Source organism: Heloderma suspectum, chromosome 6 (assembly GCF_057233095.1).
Source record: "Heloderma suspectum isolate Gila_16-S chromosome 6, 16-S_ref, whole genome shotgun sequence".
Lineage (NCBI taxonomy): Eukaryota > Metazoa > Chordata > Lepidosauria > Squamata > Helodermatidae > Heloderma > Heloderma suspectum.
The window spans coordinates 60,527,953-60,553,084 of NC_139463.1; the positions used below are offsets into that span (position 1 = coordinate 60,527,953).

Sequence of the window (25,132 nt, forward strand, 5' to 3'; positions counted from 1 at the left end):
AGCATTTTAAACACCATGTTTCCAATCTCGGTTGTTTGGGCATTAGACATGAAGCTGAATGGTGATCAGTTGTTGTAGCAACTGTCACCTATTTTCCAGCTTCTGCACCAACACATCTCCGCTGAAGAAAGTGCGTCATCTGAAGCAAATGACAGAGAATTCTGTATGTACGTATGTATGTATGTATGTATGTATGTATTTGCCCATTCAGAAGGCACTGCAGGTGACAGGCTGTGGTGATGTTCTTAGACTTAACAGTTTTTAATTTCTAGATACAGACTTGAGGTTTTTCTTCTTGCATAATATTGAACACGGATCTGCTAGCATGGGCTATCCTACACAGGTGAAAAGGAGCATCTTGTACTTTTCCTGACTCTGGTCTTATGGAATATGTTGTTGAAATGTAAAGAGAAAATACTAAAAGGGACGTTGCACGCTTGTATGTACAGTAAGCTAGGGAACTGATATCTCCGTCTCCTTCTTTGTCAGCTGCACTGTGCGCACATAAAAAAAATCTATGCCATGTTTGAGATACTTATGCTCATTCCAGATGCAGATCATTGTGACCCATGCCCAGAGAATCAACATCCAAACAGCAACCAAGACCGCTGTTTCCCCAAGAAGACCCACTTCCTTTCCTATCAAGAGACGCTGGGGTTCATTTTAGCTTCTCTGGCTCTTTTCCTCTCTCTGATTACATCTGTAGTGTTGGCGACCTTCATTCTACACCGTGACATGCCCATCGTCAAAGCTAACAACCGAGACCTCACCTATGTCCTCCTCCTTTCTCTCCTGCTCTGTTTCTTCTGCTCCGTTCTGTTCATCGGTCGGCCCACAAAGGTCACGTGTCTTCTTCGTCAAACTGCTTTTGGCATCATCTTTGCAGTTGCCATTGCTTCTGTGCTGGCAAAAACTGTCACAGTGGTTCTGGCCTTCATGGCCACCAAGCCAGAAAACATGGCCAGAAAACTCTTGGGGAGACAACTACCAAACTCCATTGTCTTGGCCTGTCCCCTCATCCAAGCTATTATCTGTGCTCATTGGCTGGTGACCTCCCCCCCCATTCCCAATCTTGGACTTTCATTCCCTGGCTGAAGAAATCATCGTCGAATGTAATGAAGGCTCAGTCACTATGTTTTACACTGTCTTGGGTTACATGGGTTTTCTGGCTGTCATCAGCTTCATGGTGGCTTTCTTAGCCAGAAAACTGCCTGATGCCTTCAACGAAGCCAAGTTTATCACCTTCAGCATGCTGGTGTTTTGTAGTGTTTGGGTCTCCTTTGTGCCCACCTACCTGAGCACCAAGGGAAAGTCCATGGTGGCTGTGGAGGTCTTCTCCATCTTCGCCTCTGGGGCTGGTCTCCTGGCTTGCATCTTCCTCCCCAAATGCTACATTATAGTGCTGAGGCCCAATCTCAATTCTAAAGATCATCTAATAAGGAGAAGGCCTTAAGGTGTCTATCACTTTGAAACATGTCCTGCTACTCTAGTTTCCTATCAAGTACATGTATAAGAAGACCAATAACATTGTTAAATGTGCCGAGTTATTCCTTGAACACCAGGGTCCTGTCCACACTGGGCTTTTGCTCTTTCCCACTCAACTGGAAGTGGATTCAAAGGTTGTCTGTATGGCATTATATTCCCCATAGACATCCTTCAGTCTTATAATTATTTATTAATTACACATTAATAATAAATTAGTGTTATATACCCTTAATTGTAGGTACAACAGAAAGTTGCAGTATGGTTCATGGTTAGGCTCACTTCTTAGGGATGTACGAAAGTCACTTACCTTATGATGAAATTGATTTGCGGTGGGGGGGAGGCGCTCCGTCTCTCCCCCCAAAATTCTGGCCGGGGGGGAGGCACCCCATCCCTCCCCCCCAAAATTCAGGCTGGGGGGAGGTGCCCCATCCCTCCCGCCGCGAATCCTGGCCAGCTGGGTCTGCAAATGGCGGCGGCCATAGCCGCCGCCGTTTGCGTCCCTGCAGTCAGCCAAGATAGGCTACATAAATGTTTACGTAGCCTACCACGGCTGAGTTAAAAAACACACACATGCATACGCAAATGGCGGCACCCATAGGCGCCGCCGTTTGCGTACGCCCTTTTTTGTTGTTGTTGTTTTACTCTTCCGTGATAGGCTACGTAAACATTTACGTGGCCTATCACGGTATTTTTTTAAAATCTAGCCGTGATAGGCTACGTAAACATTTACGTAGCCTATCACGGTATTTTTTTAAAATCTAGCCATGATAGGCTATGTAAATCTTTATGTAGCCTATCCCTTTTTTTTTTTTTTTACTGGAAATGGCGGCCATGGCAGCCGGTCGGAAGACTGGCCGCCGCCGCCGCACCGCCGCCGGAGCCGCTGCCACCGCCAGGGAGATTCGCCCAAGGTAAGTCCCATCCCGGGGGGTGGGGGGGGGAGACTGTTTTGCCACCAATTTCGGGGGGGCGAATGCGCTGGCATTCGGCCTCCCTGAGATTCGTGGCAAAATTCTCTGACATCCCTAATGCATTCATTCATAACATCAGGGATGGTGACTGACCATCTCCCCATGAGGGAAGCTTACAGCAACTGGGCTTGTTTGGCTGGGAAAGCATTCTTTTTGTGGTTAACAGTAAGCAAACACAGAGATCACTGTGTACAATGATCTAGATTTAAAAAATTATAGCTGTGGACTTGAACCAAGGAATTGTTACCTTTTTTTTTAGAAAGAACTTTATATACAAACAGAACAGATCAAAACAAAACAAAGAAACAATTGTAACTTTGGGCTGGGCACTGGCTGACTGAAGGCCTCAATTCATAGGAGGATGCAGTTCCCACTCCATGGCCTCCACCCTTCTTTGATGGTCATCACCTGTATGTAGAAAGAGAAGAATAAAGCACAGTGGTAATATGCATCTTGCAGGCAGAGTTGTTAGCTCAGGTGCCATTCTGTAGTACTCCTTACAGGTCCTGCTGAGCCTCTGGACATCTCTCATCAGACCCATCAGGAGCACAAGAGGAGGGGCTCCATCTGTGGAAGAAGGGTGGCCTTCCTCCACAGATGCTGCTCCTCTTGCTGCTGGCTCTTTGATCTCCTCCTCCTCCTCTTCCTCCTCCTCTTCTTCCTCTTCCTCCTCCTCCTCCTCCTCTATCCTCCCTCTCCTCGGCCCTCAGTGCCTCCTCCACCAGCAAGGCACAATGCGCAGCTGTGGGATGTCACAGGAACAGAATGAATGCATTTATATGTGTGGTGAATGAACAAAACCACAGTCACTGATCTGTCTATCACCATCCCCACTACCATAAGGACCACTGATTCTGTCCTCCCACCACAAGGTCTAATGATGAGGGGATAATTAGGGAGGCCAATTATACAGTACTGACAGTTTGGGTGTGATGGAGACTGTTGGGCTTCTGTAAACATGCACAGGATTGCACTTCTAGTCACCCCATTTCTACATTTGCAATACCATGATATCTGTTCATTCAAGTGATGCATTGCATAAATGCCACCTTTTTTCCTAGCGCAAGGAACCCAAGGCGGCTCACATTAGCCTCTTCCTCTCCATTAACGCTGACAACAACAACACTGAGGTAGTAGGCTGGGGCTTTCTGACTGGGCCAGAGTCACCCAGCAAGCTTCCATGGCTGAGTGGACTATACCCAGATCTCCAAGCTCTCAGATGAACACTTGCTCATGAGTTGACTTGAGTGCCGATGTCTTGGTAGAAAGGTGGGGTGGGTGGGGTGCAAAAATTCAGCAATCACTATATGAAGAAGGAAAATGACACCGAGAGGCTGGCCCTGTTGCTCCTGGGCTGGTGCCAGTCCCCCTGTGTGCACTGTGCAGAGACCGGCAGCAGCAGCACTTCCCTGGAAATGGACAGCGTGTCAGTGTGTAATATGAGTTGTAGCCAGGCCCGCATAATCCTATGGATGTGGTTGTACAGGAAAAAGCAATGCAGTTCCCAGCATCCCTTCTTCAACCAGCCAAAGTGGCCGGAAGATGCTGGGACCTTTTTCTGTCCAAGTATACCAAGCATAGGATTGCAGGCTAAATGTCAGGATTTGTTTGTTTCCACATAAGACCACAAAGAGATAGCTTCATTTTTGGTATACATCCTTGCCTTCATATTTAGTTGAGCTTGACGATGGGATAACTATAACTTACCAGGCATATACCTCTGCGAAAATGGGGGCTGGCCTGCTTTGACCCACACTCTGTGGATGTGCCAGTAGTAGGCGGGGGGGTTGGACAGTGGTGCCCTCCGCTCGGCAGCAGCAATCCCCTCTCTGATGAAGGACTGCTTTAGTGCCTTCCATTTGGACCTTAATTGTTGAATTGTGCGATGGTGGCCTGCTCGCTCCATCCTCCTCTTTATCCGGGCCCAATAAAGTTCATTGCGGCAGGAGCAGCTGGCAAACAGCACTGCCACCTCCTCGCTGTGCTTAATGTTGATGAGGAGGGCCTTGGTCTCCTCATGGTCCCACCTCCTGCCACGCACTGGTGCAGCCATTTTAGAGCCGCCACACTACTACTACACACAAACACACACACACCAAGACAGCCATGCACAACCACCACTTAACTACACACACACAGACCAAACCAGACAAAAACACCACAATGCACAACTACACACACACACACACACACAGACCAGACAAAATCACCACAATGCACAAACAACACTGATACAAGGAAATCCACTAAGCACCACCACTAACACACCACCACCACCACACAACAGAACTCCACCCACAAATTATCACGCAAATGCAAGCACAAATGCAGACGACATTCAGGAAGTTAGCAGGAAGTTGACGACAGATTTTGCCGAAGCGGAGCTGCAGCCCCGTTTTTTTTTATTTGTGAGGCGGTTAGGTCAACATGACCAGTAAACGCGAGGATCATCAAGCACAAATACACAGAAATTAATAAAATCATAGTCCCTATCCGAGAAAACAAGACAGCAGGGGAGCGCACAGAGGGCGGGAAACATTTTGGGCAGCAACGAAAAAAAATACGTAAATAATTACGAAAATAGTGAGAAAGTTCTGGCCAAGGCAGATTATGGAATTATGCTCCTTCCTCTAAGAATAATACAGTGTTCGAGTCCTCATGGTTCCGAATACTGGGCAAGTTTAACGCAGAAGCTGTTTTAACACTGCACTTCTCACCAGTTCTGTTGGGATCCTCACCCACCTCCCAATGTCCCTCTCTCCATTACAGGTCGATAGTCTCGAACTTCCAGCACTTCCTGGCCTTGGCGTTTGCCATCACAGAGCTCAACAAGGATCGGGCTCTCCTTCCCAACACAACGCTTGGCTTCCGCATGTATGAACACAAGGACCTTGCCAGATGGATGCATTGGAACAGCCTCTCTCTGCTTTCCACTTGGGGTGAATGATGCCCAATTATAAATGTGACTGGCAGGATAAACTGCTCCCCATTATTGGGGGTCTTGACTCCAAATCTTCGAGAGAAATAGCATCCCTAACAGGCATCTACAAGATCCCACAGGTGAGGAATCCATCAGGGGATGGATATGAGAGGCCTGCAGAGCTCAGGATCACCAAGACGTACAGGGCAATCTCTGAAACAGATTTGTCCCTGCAGTGTCTGAGTTGCCTTTATTCTGGATTGGAGGGGTTGGGGGCCCTGGCTAAGCTGCCATTCCTTGGTGGTAGCCAGGAATCCCAGATGGCTACTGCATGATTAGTCCCACCCAGCAGAGGGCCTGTTCTGTCAGAAAAAGTGTGTGGACTGGGAGAAATCAGACAGATTCTCTAGACACCTTCAGGAATCATAAAAGAACAAGGTGCCTCAAGACTCCGTGTTGTTCTTGCTGCGACCAACTAAGGCAGCTTGGGGGAGGCCCCACTCCAATGACAATGTAACATTTGTCTGACTTTTATGTATAGGGCTATCGATGCCTACTAGTCCTGAGGGAGACGTGCGACCTCCAGCAATATCAGAGGCAGCATGCCAATGTACACCAGTTGGAGGGGAACATGACCATGGGGGTGCATAAGGAAATCACGCTGTGATTGTGGGCTTCCCACAGGCAGCTGGTTGGCCACTGTGTGAACAGAATGCTGGACTCGATGGACCTTTGGTCTGTTCCAGCAGGGCTCTTCTTATTTTCTGATTTCCATTTAAAAAGGCCCATGTTTCAGCCACACACCATAGGATGTCAACAGAAAGTGTGTGGAGTGGGGGCACTTCAGGGATGTCTTTTTCAGCCCCACTAACATTGCCTCTCATTTTCTATCTTGTGTGTCTCGATGCCTATCCATGAAGAATGGATCCAGTTTGATCAAATGTCGTTCAGTGTAAGCAAGTGTAATGTGATGCAAGTTGGGGCAAAAAATCCCAATTTCACCTACAAGCTGATGTGATCTGAGCCAGCAGTGACTGACCATGAAAGAGGTCTTGGGGTTGCGGTGGACAGCTCAATCAAAATGTCATCCTGGTGTGTGGCTGCTGTGAAAAAGGAAAATTCCATGTTTGGCATAATTAGCAAAGGAGCTGAAAATAAAACTTCCACTAACTCCATCTAACTCCACTGATACAAATCTATGGTGCAACCACACTGAGAATCCTGTGTACAGTTCTGGTCACCACACCAAGGAAGGACATGGCAGAGGTGGCAAAAGTGCAGAAAAGGGCAACTAAAATGATCAGGGGCTGGAACAACTCCCCATGAGGAGTGTTACAATGTCTGGGATTGTTTATCTTGGAAAAAAAGGTGAGTAAGGGGAGAAACGATAGAGGTGTACACAATGACGCATGGCGTGGAGAAAGTGGCTAGGGTGGCATTTTCTCCATCTCTCATAATACTCGAACCTGGGGTCATCCCATGAGGATGAATAGTGGGAAATTCAGGAGAGATAAAGGGAAGGACTTCCTCACACAGCACATAGTTGAACTGTGGAACTCACTTCTGCAACATGCAGTGATGGCCACCAATTGGGATGGCTTTATGAGGGGATTGGACACATTCCTGGAGGAGAAGGCTATTACTGGCTAGCAGTCCTGATGCCTGTATGCTGCCTTCAGTATCGTAGAGACGATGCGTCTGTATGCCAGTTGTGGGGATCATGGGCAGGACGTGCTCTTGCACTCATGTCCTGCCTGTGAGTTTCCCACGAGCATCTGGTTTGCAGCTCTGGGAACAGAATGCTGGATGAGATGGACCCTTGGTCTGATTCAGCAGGACTCTTCTTACGTTGCTATGACCAATTGATTATACGTATATGGGGAGGGCCAGAAAGCCCCCAATACATTTCTAGAATTTAGACACAAGAGCCCAGTCACTGGAATGCTAAGACATTCTTTCAGGTTACATGCATGGTCACACTGAGTTTTGGGGGTGATATCCACACATGGGGGACACTTAACAACATCTCATTGCTTCACTTTATATTTAGATATGTATTTTTAAAATGTCCATCTTCCTTCTGGGGAGCACTTTATGCATCCAAAGTCAACTTTGGAAAGTCCATGGAAGCTCATACCATTAATACTGTGCTAGATGCCCAAACGTTCTGCTACAACAGACTCATAGGAAATTCCTTCCTTCAGCTTGGTTATGGCTTTTTGGACCCTGCTCAGGGAGGGGGAGGGCCATTCCCTGCCTTCAATTGGATTGATCCCAGTGAAATTCCTCAGTATGTGGGCTTAGTCCGGCTGCTCCTGTATTTCCAGTGGAACTGGATTGGGCTCCTTGCTCCTGAGGATGACAGCATTGAACATTTCATCCAGACACTGTCCCCAATGCTCAAGCAGAATGACATCTGTGTGGCCATCTCTGAAATGTTCAATCCAGCGGACCCACTTTATCAGCATCAGATAGAAAGTGAATCTATTCCTCGGTCTTGGTTTGAGCCCCAAGTGGTAGTTTTCTTTGGAGACTCCAGTGCTATGTCACAATTAACACTGTTGTTGAGGAATCATGAAAGAAAGACCAGGACCCCATTTTAGAAGGTTTGGATCATGACATCTTATTGGGAAATAGGATACCTCAGGTGGGTGGTATCTAAAAATCTTGTATGGTGCTTTGCACTTCAAAGTCCACACAAGGGATGTGCTGGGATTCAAGCATTTTCTTGGGACGTTAGATCCACTCCGACCACAAGAGTTTGTCCTTCTCCATTTCTGGTGGGAAAGGGCATTTAGCTGTCAGTTTCTGAAATCAGGCCAAACCTCTCCACGAGGAAAGAGAAGCTGTACTGGGAAGGAGAAGGCAGAGGACTTGCCACATTCCAAGTTCAAAATGAGCATGACAAGTCACAGCTACAGGATCTACAATGGTGTTTATTCTGTGGCACATGCTGTGTCTGGATCCAAACGTGGACTGACGGGGGGAGGCAGGAGGCTCCTGGACATCCAGCCATGGTAGGTAACATCCTCCTTCACCCTGGGCAAGCATATGAAAGCACCTCAGTGATTTCTCAGTGGTCTGATCGTAGAAGCAAATGGGGGGCCTGGGAGAAGGGGTGTTAGCCTTTCTAAAGCTCTGAAGAAGGACATGTCCCCATGGAAATGCTTCCATGGCCATCCTTTCCATTAAAGAGCACTGGAAAGTGAGTCCGGGATAGAGGAGATATGATTTGGCATTTGGGGTTCACACCCCATCTCCCTTGTTCTCAGTTTCTTCAGCATGTTACTTGTCTCTAAGCCTCATCTGTTTGCCGTCTGTGAAATGGGTGTTAGAATAGAAAACCATGGGTTCAAAATGAGTGGTTTCATGTTTTCAAGCTCACACACCACCTCTATCTTTCACTTAGATTCTTGGGCAAGCTACTTTTCTTTTAGCCTCACTAGTTTACCTCCTGGGAATGCTTGTTTTGTGACTGTCCACACCCACCAAGGCAGCCATTTTGTGAATGGGAAATACCCCCCCGACAGCCATTTTGTCAGAGTGCCCACGACACTCGCTCAAAATCTCAAATGTGCCTACGAGCCCCAAAAGGTTGGGAATCCTGACAGCTGAAACAATTTCGGAATAAAGGGGCTTGTGCCTATTCACTATAAACCAGGACAGATCTCCAATTCCTTTCATATAGTTGAAAGCATTAAAATATAATGGTCAACTTCAGACCTTCCAACTTGGTTATCCGGACTTGTACAATAATAAAATCTGCAGTTCTGTTGTTCATTGTAGTCTGTCTAGTACTGCATGGTTTTAGTTAATTTGTGGCAAGTGTAGGGATGGACGAAAGTCCCTTACCTGGTCCCGCAGCTTGCTTCGCAGTGGGGAGGAGGCACTCTGTTCCTCCCTGCCAAAATTCTGGCCGGGGGGGAGGCGCCCCATCCCTCCGGCCAAAATTCTGGCTGAGGGGGAGGCGCCCCGTCCCTCTGCCCATGAATCCTCTGCTCCTGCCAGGTCGCAAATGGCATAGAGTTTTAGCGTTGCCCTTATTTTCACCGTAGTCTACGTAAATGTTTACATAGACTACACGTGCCCAAATAAGGAACGCAAATGGCGGCGCCCATGGGCGCCGCCTTTTGCGTATGCGCTTTTTTTTCCCCAAAGTCAGCCATGATAGGCTACGTAAGGATTTACGTAGCCTATCATGGTGTTTTTTGAAAATCTAGCCGTGATAGGCTACGTAAATCTTTACATAGCCTATCATGTTTGTTGTTGTTGTTGTTTTACACTTGGAAATGGCGGCAGCAGCAGCTGGTCGGAAGCCGGGAGCTGCCACTGCCAGGGACATTCGGCCAAGGTAAGTCCCATCCCGGGGGGGGCGGGGGATGGACCATTTCTCCACCAATTTCGGGGGGCCGAATGCATTGGCATTCAGCCTCCCGGAGATTCGTGGAGAAATTATCCGACATCCCTAGGCAAGTGTAAACTCTTTCTTGACCCATGGAAAACTTTTCACCCCATCCTCACCCTCACCACTCCTTCATCAAAACCTCACTTCCTTTCCTCCCTTGTCTAGTATTCCTTATCCCGTAGACAGCAAGACCTTTGGGAAAAGAGCTGTTGCTTCTGTTTTCTGTCCATTGCCTTGCAGGCTGACTGCACCAATTAAATATTTTGCAGCCATTATAAATAAGTTACATATGTATTACACAGGATTTGAGCGTGGTAGGATTTTTACAAGTAGCTTTCTCCTGTTACTAAGTGATGTTACTAAATAAGCTTCCTACGGGATAGTTACTAGTCAAACAGTTAATTGTGCATTATTGCATAAATAAGACTAGTGAGGAGGGAGGAATGCTGCGAGGCCCCAGCCTGACAAATAGTTCTTATCCATAAAGTGGCATCGTTCCCCAGCCCACTCCTGAGAAGCAAAGAGCAGGCAGCTCCCCCCTCCATCTAGGTTCCATCTTGACAGCCAGCTGAAGAACCCCAGAGGTTGCTCTCTTTGCTGCTATGAGTAAAGCCCCTCCAGCTCCCACTCGAAGATAGGAGGGAGTGCTGTAGCAAGTAGGCACCAGCCAAAAAAGCCTGAACCATTGCACAGCATAGCCTAGCAGATATGCCAAAATAAGATGCATCTTAAGCATTAAATTTACTAATGAAGTCCAGGAAAAAAAACAGTCTCCTAACCTAATGGCAGTTACAGAGTGTTAGAAGATGCCAGAACTCATTCACAATTTCCCCCATTTTCTAAGTGTCTCTTGCTTTTCAGATTCTTGCCTCTTTGAGGAGCATCCGCTTTAACAACAGTGCTGGAGATGAAGTCTCTTTCACGGAAAATGGCGAGAGATGGGATATCCTGAACTGGATCTTCTTCCGAAATGGATCTTTTTATTCTGTGAAAGTTGGGGGAGTGGACTCAGGGGCTCCCCCAGGCCAAGACTTCACCATTCACCCTGAGGCGATTACGTGGGCGACAGAGGTGGGGTTGAAGGGAATGTTCCGGGGTCCGCCTTACACCTCAGTTGGAACATGAACGTGGCAGGACAGCAGCACCAAGCTCAGACAGAGCTGCAGGACGAGGTCACTTTCTCTGTGCAGAGAGAATTATAGAGCTCCGTCTCTCTCTCCGTCTGCACTGAGGGGGAAAGTGGATAGGACGAACTCCCTGATATAATGGGCAAGGGAAGGGATTTGCTGGGTGGAGGCTCCCTGTCCCCTTAGCCTCATCAGGATACAGCTGGATCTGGCATTAGAATTGGTGTCTCCCAGAGGAGCTTCTCTTACGATGGTTCTGAGAGATTTGGCCCTCCTGTTGGGGATATTGCAACCTCGTCTGCAAGTTAAAGGAAGTGGGAAGTTCGGCATTTAGCTAGTTAAAGCATGGGCATAGCTGGCCTTAGGACTCTATAGTCCACCGCGGCCTCCTGTTTCTTCCTCCCCTACCCCACCACCTTTCGCTGTTGCTGGGCGTGCACCTGGCTTGCTCTCCCTCCTGCCTGAACACAGAGAAATTGACTGAACCATCTCTTGTTTTGAAACTGCAAGCTGTGCATGCATTTCACGCAAGATGACATGTGAGCAAAGCTTTTCTATTTCTTAACTAAAGGAAGAGTGTGGCCACTATATGTTCTTTAGCCTTTATGTGAATGCGGGACTGGCAAACCCGCATTCTGCTTTGCCTCTCTCTGCTAAACTGCCTTTTGAATAAGAGGCCGCGATGCCATGTATTTCACAAAGCAGCACGAATGGCACCAGGTAAGTGCTCCGTTTCGCGTGCCTTTCGCGGGGTGGTGGGTGGTGGGGCTTCATTCTGCCACGGATTTCGGGGGGCCGAATGCACTGCCATTCGCCTTCACTGAGATCCTTGGAGGAATTCTCTGACATCCCTAGAATTTGCCACAGTTTGTTGTGATCAACACATTCTAAGGCTACACCATCCAAAATTGTATTTATAGAGAAAATATTCTTAGGGGAAAAGGCACATGTCCCCTTGTCGATGATCTCCCCCTGTCCCCACTTCACTCTTACGCCAGTATGGTCTGCACTTTTATGTGGCTCTCAAAGTCGGAGGTACATGTGGAGTGAGACATTGTCCCTTCTGGAAAATGGTCCCATGTGTAGCAGCAAACCGGCTTCCCCTCTGGAACTCTTCTCCGGTGCCCTGGAGATCACCGCTCCACCCCCCTAGCGACAGGCACCTTCTAAAAGGGAAAAGGCAAATGGTAGAGGATTTCCACATGGCAACAACTGCACCAAATGTAGCTACTCAACAGAGTATCCCATTTCTGTTTTTTTTTTCCGTAAATATTTATGTCGCCTATCACGACCAAAAACAGGAACGCAAATGGTGGTCACCATAGCGGCCGCCATTTGCATCGGCAGGCTCCAGACGACTGTGAATGCACCCGGCCAGCGGCTCCGCGGAGTTGCCATGGAGTGGATCTGGCTGGGTTAGGATTTCAGGGGGAGGTGCGGAGCGCCTCCCCCCCACCACGAATCACCCCTGCAAAAAGGTATTGACTTTCGTACAGCCCTAGCAAATTCTTTAAGAGATGGGAGTACCAGACCACCTTACCTGTCTCCTGAGAAAGCTGTGAGGGTCAAGAAGCAACAGTTAGGGATGTCAGAGAATTCCGTCACGGATCTCCATGAGGCCGAATGCCAGTGAATTCTGCCCCCCGATCTCCGTGGCGGAATGGTCTGCCACCCCCCTGACCCCCGCGGATCCCCCCCAGGACGAGACTCACCTGGGGCGGATCTTCCGGGTGGCGGCAGTTCCAGCGGCGGCTCCGGCGGCAGCTCCGGCGGCAGCTCCGGTGGCGGTTCTGGCGGTGGCTCCGGCCGCAGTAGCGGCCGGTCTTCCGACTGGCTGCCGCCATTTCCAGGCTTGTGTGTAAAAAAAAAAAAAAAAAAGACGTGATAGGCTACGTAAATCTTTACGTAGCCTATCATGGTTGGGTGGGTTTTTAAAAAAAACGCATACGCAAATGGCGGCGGCTATGGCCGCCGCCATTTGCATTCCTTCTTTTTACCGTCTTAATCTACGTAAATATTTACGTAGACTTTGACGGCGAAAATAAAGGGGAACACAAATAGCGTAGCAGGCGCTATATGCATCCCCTTTTGATTCGCCATTTTAGCCTACGTAAATATTTAAGTAGATTAAGATGGCCAAAAAGAAGGAACGCAAATGGCGGTGGCCGTAGCCGCCAACATTTGCATATGCGGCTGGTTTTGTTTGTTTGTTTTACCCAGAGCCCTCCGCGGCTGGAAATCCGGCTGCAGACGGCTCTGGCCTGGCCGGGCCGGGCCTGGCCAGCTGCTCCGCAGAGCTGCTGCAGAGCACAGCCAGCCGTTCGAGAATTCCGGGGGGAGGAACGGAGCGCCTCCCCCCCTGGCCATGATTCTGGGGGGGATGGACGGAATGCCTCCCTCGCCACCATCAACATAATCCGCGAAAGGTAAGTGACTTTCATACATCCCTAGCAAAAGTAAGAACTGGACATGGAACAACCGATTGGTTCAAAATTGGGAAAGGGGTATGACAAAGCTGTATATTGTCACCCTGCTTATTTAACTTATATGCAGAGTACATCATGAGAGACTCCAGGTTCGATGAATCACAGGTCGTAGGGATGTATGAAAGTCACTTACCTTTTCAAAGGGTGACATTTGCGGTGGGGGGAAGGCGCTCCATCCCTTCCCCCTGAAATTCTCTCCGGCCAGCTCTGCTCCATGGAGATTCTGCTGAGCCGCTGGCCGGGGTCTCCCGTAGGTGAACATCCAGCCGCTGGGCAGCCTGCAGGGACGCAAATGGTGGCGGCCATAGCCGCCGCCATTTGTGTCCCTGTATTTTGCCGTGATAGGCTACATTGATACTTACGTAGCCTATCACGGCAAAAAAACCCCACAAAAAAACAGCGAACGTAAATGGCAGCAGCTACGGCGGCCGGCATTTGCGTTCCCCCTTTTTTGCCGTTTTAGCTTACGTAAGTATTTATGTAGGCTATTACGGCAAAAAACACACCTAGGAATGCAAATGGCCACTACGTCATTTGCATTCCTTTTTTTCCCCCTAATAGCCTACGTAAATATTTACATAGGCTAAAACGGCAAAAAAAAAAAAAAAGCCAATGCAAATGGCTGCCGCCGTAGTCGCCACCATTTGCGTTCCCTTAGTTAAGCCATGATAGCCTACATAAATACTTATGTAGCCTATCACGGCTTCCGCAGGGATGCAAATGGTGTCCCTGCATTAGTCGTGATAGGCTACATAAGTATTTACATAGCCTATCACGGCTATATGGAAGAGGTGAATGGCAGCCGCAGATGTGGCCGCCATTCGCAAGTCATCGCGGATGGCAGCAGGTAGGTGCTCTGTTCCGGGCCAATTTCACGGGGCAGGGGGGCGGGGGGGCTTCATTCTGCCACAGATTTCGGGGGGCCGAATGCACTGGCATTCGGCCTCACCAAGATCCATGGTGGAATTCTCTGACATCCCTAACAGGTCGGAATTAAGATTGCTGGGAGAATTCTCAACAATCTCAGATATGCAGATGATACCCCCTAATGGCAGAAAGTGAAGAGGATGTAAAGAGCCTCTTGTTGGGGGTGAAAGTGGAGAGTGCAAAAGCTGCTCTGAAACTCAACATTAGAAAAACTAAGATCATGGCATCTGGCCCCATCAATTCCTGGCATATAGAAGGGGAAGAAATGGAAGCAGTGACAGATGTTACTTTCTTGGGCTCCAAGATCACCGCAGACAGTGGCTGTAGCCATGAAATCAAAAGATGCTTGCTCCTTGGGAGGAAAGCTATGGCAAAACTAGACAGCATAGTAAGAAGCAGAGTCATCACCTTGCCGACAAAGGTCTGTCTAATCAAAGCTATGGTTTTCCCAGTAGTAATGTATGGCTGTGAGAGCTGGACTATAAGGAAGGCTGAGCGCCGAAGAATTGATGCTTTTGAACTGTGGTGCTGGAGAAGACTCTTACAAGTCCCCTGGACTGCAAGGAGGTCCAATCAGTCAATCCTAAAGGAAATCAGCCCTGACTGCTCATTGGAAGGACAGATTCTGAAGCTGAAGCTCAAATATTTTGGCCACCTAATGCAAAAAGAAAACTCACTGGAAAAGGCCCTGATGCTGGGAAAGATTGAAGGCAAAAGGAGAAGGGAATGGCAGAGGATGAGATGGATGAATGCATCACCCATGCAATGAATATGAACTTGAGCACACTCCGGGACAGAGCGGAGGCAGGAAGGTCTGGCTAGGGATTTACGAAAGTCACTTACCTGTTCGCAGATTATTTTTATGGTGGGGGGGAGGCGTTCCGTCCCTCCCCCCGGAATCCTCGCCGGGGGGGGAGGCGCTCCATTCCTCCCCTCCGGAATCCTCTGTGGCCGGCTGTGCTCTGCGGCAGCTCCGCAGAGCAGCCAGCCAGGCCTGGCCAGGCCAGAGCGATCTGCAGCTGGATTCCTGGCTGCAGAGAGCTCTGGGTAAAAAACCCCCCAAAAAACGCGTACGCAAATGGCGGCGGCTACGACCACCGCCATTTGCATTCCTTGTTTTTGCCCTCTTAATCTACGTAAATATTTATGTAGGCTATGACGGTGAAAATAAAGGGGAACGCAAATAGCGTAGCGGGCGCTATTTGCGTCTGTTTTTGATTCCCCGTTTTAGCCTACGTAAATATTTACGTAGGCTAAAATGGGGAATCAAAAAGGGATGCAAATAGTGCCGGCTACGCTATTTGTGTTCCCCTTTATTTTCGCCGTCATAGCCTATGTAAATATGTATGTAGATTAAGAGGGCAAAAATAAGGAACGCAATTGGCGGTGGCCGTAGCCGCTGCCATTTGCACATGCTTTTTTTTTTTTTTTAACCTACCCAGCCATGATAGGCTATGTAAAGATTTATGTAGCCTATCACATCGTGTTTTTTTTAAAACCTAGTCATGATAGGCTACGTATATCTTTACGTAGCCTATCACGTCTTTCTTTTTCTTTCTTTTTCTTTTTTACAGGAGTGGAAATGGTAGCGGCAGCAGCTGGTCAGAAGACTGGCCGCCGCAGCCGCCGCTGCTGCCGCTGCCAGAGCTGCTGCCACCCGGAAGGTCCACCCCAGGTGCGTCTCATCCCGGGGGGGGGATCCGTAGGGGGGCGGGGTGGTGGCAGGCCGTTCCGCCACGGAGTTCGGGGGGGCGAATGCACTGGCCTTCAGCCTAGGGATGTACAAAAATCACTTACCTGTTCGCGGATTATGTTTATGGTGGGGGGGAGGCGTTCCGTCCCTCCCCCCGGAATCCTGGATGGGGGGAGGTGCTCTGTTTCTCCCCCCCGGAATCCTCCACGGCTGGCTGTGTTCCACAGGAGCTCCGCAGAGCAGCCGGCCAGGCCCAGCCAGGCCAGAGCCATCCGCAGACATGTTTCCGGCCGCGGAGGGCTCTGGCAAAAAAAACAAAACAAAGCCGCGTACGCAAATGGCGGCGGCTATGGCCGCTGCCATTTGCATTCCTTATTTTTGACGACTTAATCTAAGTAAATATTTACGTAGACTAAGACGGCGAAAATAAGGGGAACGCAAATAGCATAGTGGACGCTATTTGCATTCCCCTTATTTTCGACGTCTTAGTCTATGTAATTATTTATGTAGACTAAGACGGCTCAAAATAAGTAATGCAAATGGCGGCGGCCATAGCCGCCGCCATTTGCGTACGCCTTTTTTTTTTTTTTTTTACCCAGACGTTTTAGGCTTCGTAAAAACTTGCGTAGTCTATCACATGTGTGTAAAAAAAAAAAACCAAACAAACTGCAAATGGCAGCGGTGTCAGCCAGTCGGAAGACCAGCCGCTGCTGCCGCTGCCGCTGAAGCCACCGCTGGAGCCTCCACCGCCCAGAAGATCCACCCCAGGTAAGTCTCATCCTGGGGGGATCTGCGAGGGGCACGGGGGGGTGGCAGGCCGTTCCACCACAGATTTTGGGGGCCCGAATGCACTGGCATTGGGTCTCCCCGAGATCCGTGGCAGAATTCTCTGCCATCCCTAGGCCTGGCATGCTATGGTCCATGGGGTCACGAAGAGTTGGACATGACTTAACGACTGAACAAACCTCTGTTGTTTACTTCTGTGCAAAGTATTCATGCTTCCTCAAGAAACCTATTCAAATAATAAAATAAGGATTCCCAGGAAATTACTAATACTTGCAAATACAGAATCTGTCCTGGCTCCACTTTTCATGTGTATTTATTTTAGAACCATATTCCCAACCTCGGTTGTTTTGGCATCAGACCTGAAGTGTTTGGTGCAGAACATTGACCAGGACAGGTGATTGGTCATCTTTATGTCAACTGGAGGACGTTACTCCAATGCAGGCATACTGTGGGTGTCCAACTGGGTCTGGGAGTCTGTTGTACTCCCCCCACTCCACTTGCCCCCAAACCTGGCTTGGCGAGCCCCTGAGATGTGCCGGACCCATCTGCTTGTTCCTGGGGGCTTCCTGTCCTCCAAGCGAACTGCCATTTTAGTGTAGGATGTGGACTCTAGTCTTTCGGATATCTCATGTTGCAAACAATCGTGGCTGGAAAGGGCCATTTCCACAAATTTAGAGGCTTGTCTGGTTGTGAAAATGGCCCTTTACAGCCACCGTTCTGTACAACACTAGATATGTGGAAACTATAGCCCCCGTCTTGCATCAAAATGGTGGCTCACATGGGGGAGTGGGCAGCTGCAGGGCAGTCCTGGCCCAGGGCTTGTGCAGCCAGGCTTGGGTGTGTGGGCAGCAGGGGCAGCGCCTCAAGCACCCGGCAACCTCAGACTCCGCAGCCTTGCCGTATTTCCATTTCCAGTGCAAATATTTACGTAGGCTAGAACGGCAAAAAATAGGGAATGCAAATGGTGTCCTCCGTAGCCACCGCCATTTGCGTACGCTGTTTTTTTTGAGGGGGGGGTTAGCCATGATAGGCTACGTACGTACATACTATGTAGCCTATCACAGCTGCAAGGACGCCAATGGCGACCGCAGCAGCCCGCCCACGGCCGGCCAGGAGACCAGCCGCTGAAGCCGCTGCCGGAGCCGCCGGAGCCGCCTTCGCCGCTGGAGCCTCTGCTGCAGGAGGAACTGCCGCATCTGCCCCAGGTAAGTTCCGACCCTGGGGATTCTGCAGGGGGGCGGGGGGGGGGCAGTGGACCATTCCTGGAATCCATGGCGGAATTCTCTGCCATCCCTAATAATAGGTACAACAGAAAGTTGCAGTATTGTTCAGGGTTAGGCTCACTTCGGAGATACTGCAAATTGTATAGATCTCATTTCCCCTATAAGGAGAACATTCTTCTCTCCTCCATGCCATTCTCTATTCTTCTCACTGGATTGGTCTTGGGGAGGGGGGGGTATTTTATTTTATTAGCCACGGTTGAGGCATTTGGAACTTGAGTTCCTTCGAAGAGGAAACATGGCAGGATATAAAAGTAATACTAAAAAAAAAATGAATAAAATAAATTGTGTTCATGTTTCAGTACTTCTCCAAACCTGTTTCCTTCCAGAATGCTCATCCTTCTCCCTTGTTTCTCAGGAGCCCAATTGTGGCTTGGTTGTTGTTGGCACTTGCCCCTTGAGCTCACTGTTAGAGGGGTGATACTAGCAGCAAGAACACATTATGTTCAGTCATGAAGAATGTCAGCGACACACATATTTGCAGAGCTGGAATGTAAAATGTATGAATATGCTGTTGTGGAAAAATGGAAAGTTAGGGTGCGAGAGGAGAAACAGTGTAACAGATTACTTCAAAATCAGGGACCTTTTATTGAATATTAGAAAAATAACAATGCACCTCTTTGTTATAGCAGGCACAGTTGTGGCTCCTGCTAGATAAGGTGTCAGGGACAAAACAGGGTTCCATAATGTTGAATGGAAATCAGGCAGGTGGATTGTTCTAAGCTTTATAAAATCGAGAAGATTTCACCAACCTTCGTGAAATTTGCAGGTGCCAGAAAGACAGGTTTGTTTTACATAGGGGTGGACGAAAGTCACTTACCTGTCCTCGAAGCTTTTCGCGGTGGGGGGGAGGTGCTTCGCTGCTCCCCCGCGAATTTCAGGCCGGGGGGGAGGCTTCCCGCCTCGCCTGGCTGAAATTCAGGCCGGGGAGGAGGCTTCCCGCCTCGCCCGGCCGAAATTCAGGCCGGGGAGGAGGCGCCTCACCTTGCCCGGCCGCGAACTAAAAAGTTAAAAAAAAAAAACGCCCCCGTGATAGGCTGCGTGACGATTAACGTAGCCTATCACAGCTAGATCTGCAAAGTCAGCCATGATAGGCTACGTTAATCGTCACGTAGCCTATCACGGGTGACTTTAAAAAAAAAAAGCGCGTACGCAAATGGCGGCCCCCATACGGAGCCGCCATTCGCGTTCCTTATTTGGTCACTGTAGTCTACGTAAACCTTTACGTAGACTACGGCGAAAATAAGGGTAACGCAAATAGCGTTGCCCTTATTTTCTCCGTAGTCTACGTAATCTTTACGTACACTACAGCAACCAAATAAGGAACAGGAATGGTGGCTCCCTATGGGGGCCGCCATTAGCCGTACGCGCTTTTTAAATTTTTTTTAAAGTCACCCGTGATAGGCTACGTGACGATTTACGTAGTCTATCACGGCTGACTTTGCAAATCTAGCCGTGATAGGCTACGTTAATCGTCACGTAGCCTATCACGGGGGCGTTTTTTTTTTCTTTTATTGGAATGGCGGCGGCGGCAGCCGGTCAAAAGACCGGCTGCCGCTCCTGCCCCAGACGAACACCCGCCGAACCGCCGGCCGGACCCACCGCCGGGAGGGACATTCGCCAAAGGTAAGTCCCGTCCCGGGGGGGGTGCGGGGGGTGGGGGGGTGCGGAGAATTTCTCCCCGAAACTTGTTCAGGGGGCCAAACACGTTGGCGCTCGGCCCCCCGAAGTTTCGGGGAGAAATTCTTCGCCATCCCTAGTTTTACATCGCCAGAAAATTTCAGGGAGATTGGTTAAATATTGCAGGAGAAAGGGCAGTTAACAGCAAAAAAGAAGAAAACTTAGTCATGCAAACGTGTTCCTGAAAGCATGTGTTGGCTGCCTTTTGTCCTCATCGTTTGTGAACAAAAGTATAGGCTCCTTATTTTAGAGACTGATGTTTTCCTATTCCTTTCCACTGTCGTTGATGGAAATTGAAATCATTTTTTTTAAATGCAATTTCCTTATTTTAAAAATATTTTTTATTAGCATAATGCAAGTCTGTGGGTGTCTCATCATGTGGACCTCGGAATGTGCGGGTGTGGTGGGCAGGGGAATCCCTGCCCCATGGAGGAGAGGCCCAAGCAGCAGCAGATTCTAAGTGGTGTGTTTCCGGGACCTCTGTGTGTGTGTGAATGTGGTCAAGCGGCACAGATGTTGAAAGGAAAAGGGTTACAACAGAACTTACAAAGCACTCTCCAGAGGTCGTATTTTTTGCCAGAGATGCATCAACCTAAGTGATATAAGGCAATATTAAAACACCCATAGTTTGGACAACAATTTACTGCCTCAGGCTCTAGCTGCCAAATTGGAGCTGAACTTAACCCAGTAGCCTCTGATCAGTGACAGTGGTGGAGGAGGGGGAGAGCAGCCTGCATTCAGTTCATTGTGTGAAAGAGAGCTGGTTAGAGTTGGTTACAAAAGAAGATGGTGTATGAGTAGCAGCGTGACAGGGTGGACACTGAGCCCATAGAATCCCAGAGTAGTTCTGATTCTGAGGAAGAGCAGTCGCTCCTGGGAGAGAAGCGCTCTCCTCTTTCCCAGGGCCAACAGCTGACGGAGATTCCTCCCACCAGCATTCCTAGCTTAGATAGCAGTCCAGGGAGTGACAGAGCGCAGATAGCAGACTTGGTGGACGCACGACGCCGACGCAGAGAGTGGTGCCAAATGGAGGGTGCAGAAAGGAGGAGGAGTGCCCGGTTGGTGAGCAAACAACAGCTGCGCCCAGAGGATCCAAGGGAAAAGGGGAGGGACTCTCCCTAGTCCTTAAGTTCAGGGGTCTGCCAGTAATTCCCTTTCAAATGGGGACCAACTGTTCCAACTTAGGGCAGAGGTACTCTGCTTCTCAGATCTAGTTGCTACCTGTAGAGTTGTTAAGTTGTAAAAGAAGAATAAAGCTTTGAAAGGAATTCCTTTGTCTGTGTCTGGACTTGGCTACTGGATTAGACTGAGAGAGACCTCCAAGGAGCCCTTGACACAGCATTCATTTTGGGCGCCGCCATTTGTTTTAATTCTTCAATTAATTTCAACATTTTTATCACCTCACTTGACACCTAACTCTACAGTTTCATCACATCAGTTGACTCTCAAATTATGGAGTTTTATTGGAAAAGTTACACTTGGGGTCTACATAGAGGTCCCCCACCGCGCTTATAGGTTGGATCCAGCACTGCTGAATCAGTCGCCCTGGAGATCATGATCTCTTGCCCACCTCCAAACAGAGTAAGATAGTGAGTTCTTTTTCACCACTGGAGAATCAGCTTTGACCGTTAGTTGTTCATCAAGATCTGCCTTCTGCTAGGCACTCTCCAAGCCATTCAGTTGACATTCAAGACCAGGAGACCTTTCAATCCTGCAAGGAGCTAGTTAATTTGAAGATGTCAACTGGTTTTGCTTCAACCCCCCCCCCCTCAGCCCTCTGCTTTGTTGCTTCCAAAGCAACCAAGCCCTGAAGACTGGCAGGCCTTTAGATATTTAAATTTAAATGAATTCTGTTGTCCTGAAACAAATGCTATCCACCTACGTAGCACAGCATTGATGAAGGTTGAAGTGGATTTAGTCGCTTAGGATCAGGTAGAGAACCCCTTGTCAGTAGGTCCTCACACTAGGCAGATACAGGCGGAAGTTAACATACTGCCCCCCCCCCCCAAGAGAATATATATTTAAAAAGGAAGGTCCATTGTATCGGTTCAAATGGGGCACTTGCCTCCTCTAGTGATAGATTAGAGTTGATGTCTCCAATATAAGGCTGTGCTGTAAATCTGTGTTTCTTTATAGGATGGTGATGCATTGTGGATTGGTAAATTAATCCTTTTATGAGTAGTTTTCTCTCAGGGATTGTGAAGGATTGCTGGTTTCACCCCAACAACCCAGCAAGGTAGACCAGGCCAAACATGGCCACAAGATTCCCCTAAATTAACCCAGGAGCTCCCTTCCTGGCCAATAGGCTCTGTATTCAGCACTGAAGTTATTCAGGATTGCTGTTTCCCGCCTCCCAGCTGAGCAGAGCAGAGCAGAGCAAGCTGCTCCAGCTGGTCCAGGGACTACAGAAGCAGGCAAGCTCCCAGAGAGCGAGCGAACAGAGCGAGCGAACAGGGGGAGCAAACAGGAGTTGGCCAGGGGAGTTGCAGTGGTTGAAGAGACAAAAGAGACAAAGGAGACAGAGGCTAAGAGGTAAGTGGGTTGCAGGAAGCCCAGGGCGCTGCCCTTTATCCTTCTGACTGGCTGTGAGCTCACCAGGAGCTTCTGAGAGCTCCAACTGAATTGGAGGGGTGTGGCCTGAGTACTCCCAGCAGCTGACTGGGCGGGAAGCTTCAGTCTGTTTCCCGCCTCCCAGCTGAGCAGAGCAGAGCAGAGCAAGCTGCTCCAGCTGGTCCAGGGACTACAGAAGCAGGCAAGCTCCCAGAGAGCGAGCGAACAGAGCGAGCAACCAGGGGGAGCAAACAGGAGTTGGCCAGGGGAGTTCGGCAGGGGAGGTCAAGGGGGAGGCCCCTAACATTTTTTTAAATTATTTTTATTTTTTATTTTAACTAACTTTTTTCCATTTATTTGTCTTGTAACAGACACTTCCACACCAGTGGGACTCTGCTTTTAACCTCTACTGAGTAGAGGAGCAGGCACAGGCTAGTCTAGAACAATCACAAAGCTAGACACAAAAAGGGAAAAGAGGCTATGGAAGGACAAGACTCTCCAGTGGTGGTGACCTGCAAGGTGTGTGCAATGTTTGTTTTCTTGCCTGAGAACAACATGGCCTACACCTGCAACAAGTGCAAGTTGATCACGCTGCTGGAGGAAAAAGTAAGTGGACTGGAGCGGCGACTGTCGACCCTCCGGGGAATAAGAGAACACGAAGAGTTCTTGGACAGAATGGGGGAACTACAGCAGCAAAGGGCAGACCAGAAGCTTGAAGAGCAACAGCAAGATGAGGCAGTGGGAAATGCTGAGGTGAAGAAAAATGGAGTAGAGGATACTCCTTGGAAAACGGTGACAGTTAGGAGAAGAAGAACTAGACGCCACTCTGCACCAGTGGAAGCGGTGGAGCTGTGGAACCGATTCCAGGTACTTGCAGATGAGACTGGAGGACAGCCTGCAGAGGAAGAATCACAGGGGAACCTGCATGAGAGTGAGCAAGAGGCTGAAGGTCAGTCAAACAGAGGCGATGAAACCCAGGCCTACAAGAAGAAGAAGAGAAGAGTGGTAGTAGTGGGAGACTCCTTGCTGCGTGGGATCGAGACCCAAGTATGTCGCGAAGACCCGTGGACTCGCCAGGTATGTTGTCTCCCGGGAGGACAGATTAGAGACGTGACTGAAAGGTTGCCTGCACTCATAAAGCCCACTGACAGGTATCCCTTTCTTCTCATCCATGTGGGAACAAATGATACCGCCAAGCGGAGCTACGAAGAGATCACGTCAGACTTTGAAGCTTTGGGAAGGAAACTCAAGAACTTTGGGGCCCAGATAGTTTTCTCATCCATCCTTCCAGTAGTTAGAAGAGGGATAGAAAGGGAACGAAAAATACTCCGGGTGAATGACTGGCTACGAAGGTGGTGCCGACGAGAGAGATTTGGATTCTGGGACCACGGGCTATACTTCCTGGAAGATGGGCTGTTGGCTAGGGATGGGTTGCACCTCACAAAGGCTGGGAAGAATGTGTTTGGCCACAGCATGAAGAACTTCATCAGGAGGGCTTTAAACTGAATCCTACGGGGAAGGGAGATGTAATGTTGGGGGTAACAATGGACATAGGCGCATGCACTGCAATGGAGAGAACAGCTCTGATAGCGCCCAATAATAGTCTTCAGACACATGTAGGAAGAAAGCCAGACTATGAAGCACATGGTCTTCGATGTCTATATACTAATGCCCAGAGTATGGGAAACAAACAGAACGAACTTGAACTCTTAATACAGGAGGGAAATTATGACTTGATAGGTATAACTGAGACTTGGTGGGATGACTCTCATGACTGGAATACAGCAGTTGAAGGATATAACTTGTTCAAAAAGAACAGGAGGAACAGAAAGGGAGGCGGGGTTGCACTGTATGTGAAAAATACATATCTCTGCACAGAAATACAGGAGGAGGAGCTTGGTAGCCCCATCGAGAGCATCTGGGTTGAAATAAATGGAGCAAAGAATAAAAGGAACCTGGTGGTCGGAGTCTACTACCGGCCACCCAATCAAGGAGAAGCCAAGGATGAAACTTTTGAAAAGCAAATAGCCAATGTTTTAAGGAAGCATGATGTAGTAGTAATGGGGGACTTCAATTTCCCCGATATTTGTTGGGAGACAAATTCTGCAAAACATGGCCCCTCCAGGAAATTCCTGACTTGTGTGGCGGATAACTTCCTCCTACAGAAAGTAGAGGAAGGAACTAGAGGATCGGCTATCCTTGACTTGATCCTAACCAACAGAGATGACTTAGTGGAGAAAGTAGCAGTTACAGGAACTCTGGGGGAAAGCGACCATGTTGTACTTGAGTTCTTGGTTCTAAGGGAAGCAAAAGCCGAGTGTACTCAAACGCGTACCCTGGATTTTAGGAAAGCTGATTTTAATAAACTCAGAACAATGATCAGTAAGGTCCCATGGCAAGCAATGCTAGTGAGAAAAGGAGTCCAAGATGGGTGGGAACTTTTAAAAAAGGAAATTCTCAAGGCACAATCACAAACAATTCCAACAAGAAGAAAAGGTGGATGACAACAAAAGAAGCCAATGTGGCTTCACAAAAAGCTTAGGGATGACCTGAAAACAAAAAAGGACACATATAGGAAGTGGAAAGAAGGCCAAGTAACAAAGGAAGAGTACAGGCAGGTAGCACAGAATTGCAGGGATGGCGTCAGGAAGGCTAAAGCGGAGAACGAGGTGAGGTTAGCGAGGGATGCTAAAAACAACAAAAAGGCTTTCTTCAGCTACGTGCATAGTAAAAGGCAGAGGAAAGAAATGGTTGTTCAGCTATTAAATAAGGATGGCAAAATGATAACAGAGGACAAAGAAAAGGCAGAGGTGCTCAATTCC

At 48.7% G+C, this 25,132-nt stretch overlaps 1 long non-coding RNA gene across 1 annotated transcript in view; it reads right to left on the bottom strand.

Moving 5' to 3' along the window:
- Positions 1-2,713: 2,713 nt before the first annotated feature.
- The window catches only part of LOC146340980 (uncharacterized), a 56,007-nt gene continuing 33,588 nt past the window's right edge, over positions 2,714-25,132 (bottom strand). The window contains exon 4 of the long non-coding RNA XR_014783802.1: positions 2,714-2,864. This is a non-coding gene — a long non-coding RNA (uncharacterized LOC146340980). The remainder of the gene's footprint in view (positions 2,865-25,132) is intronic.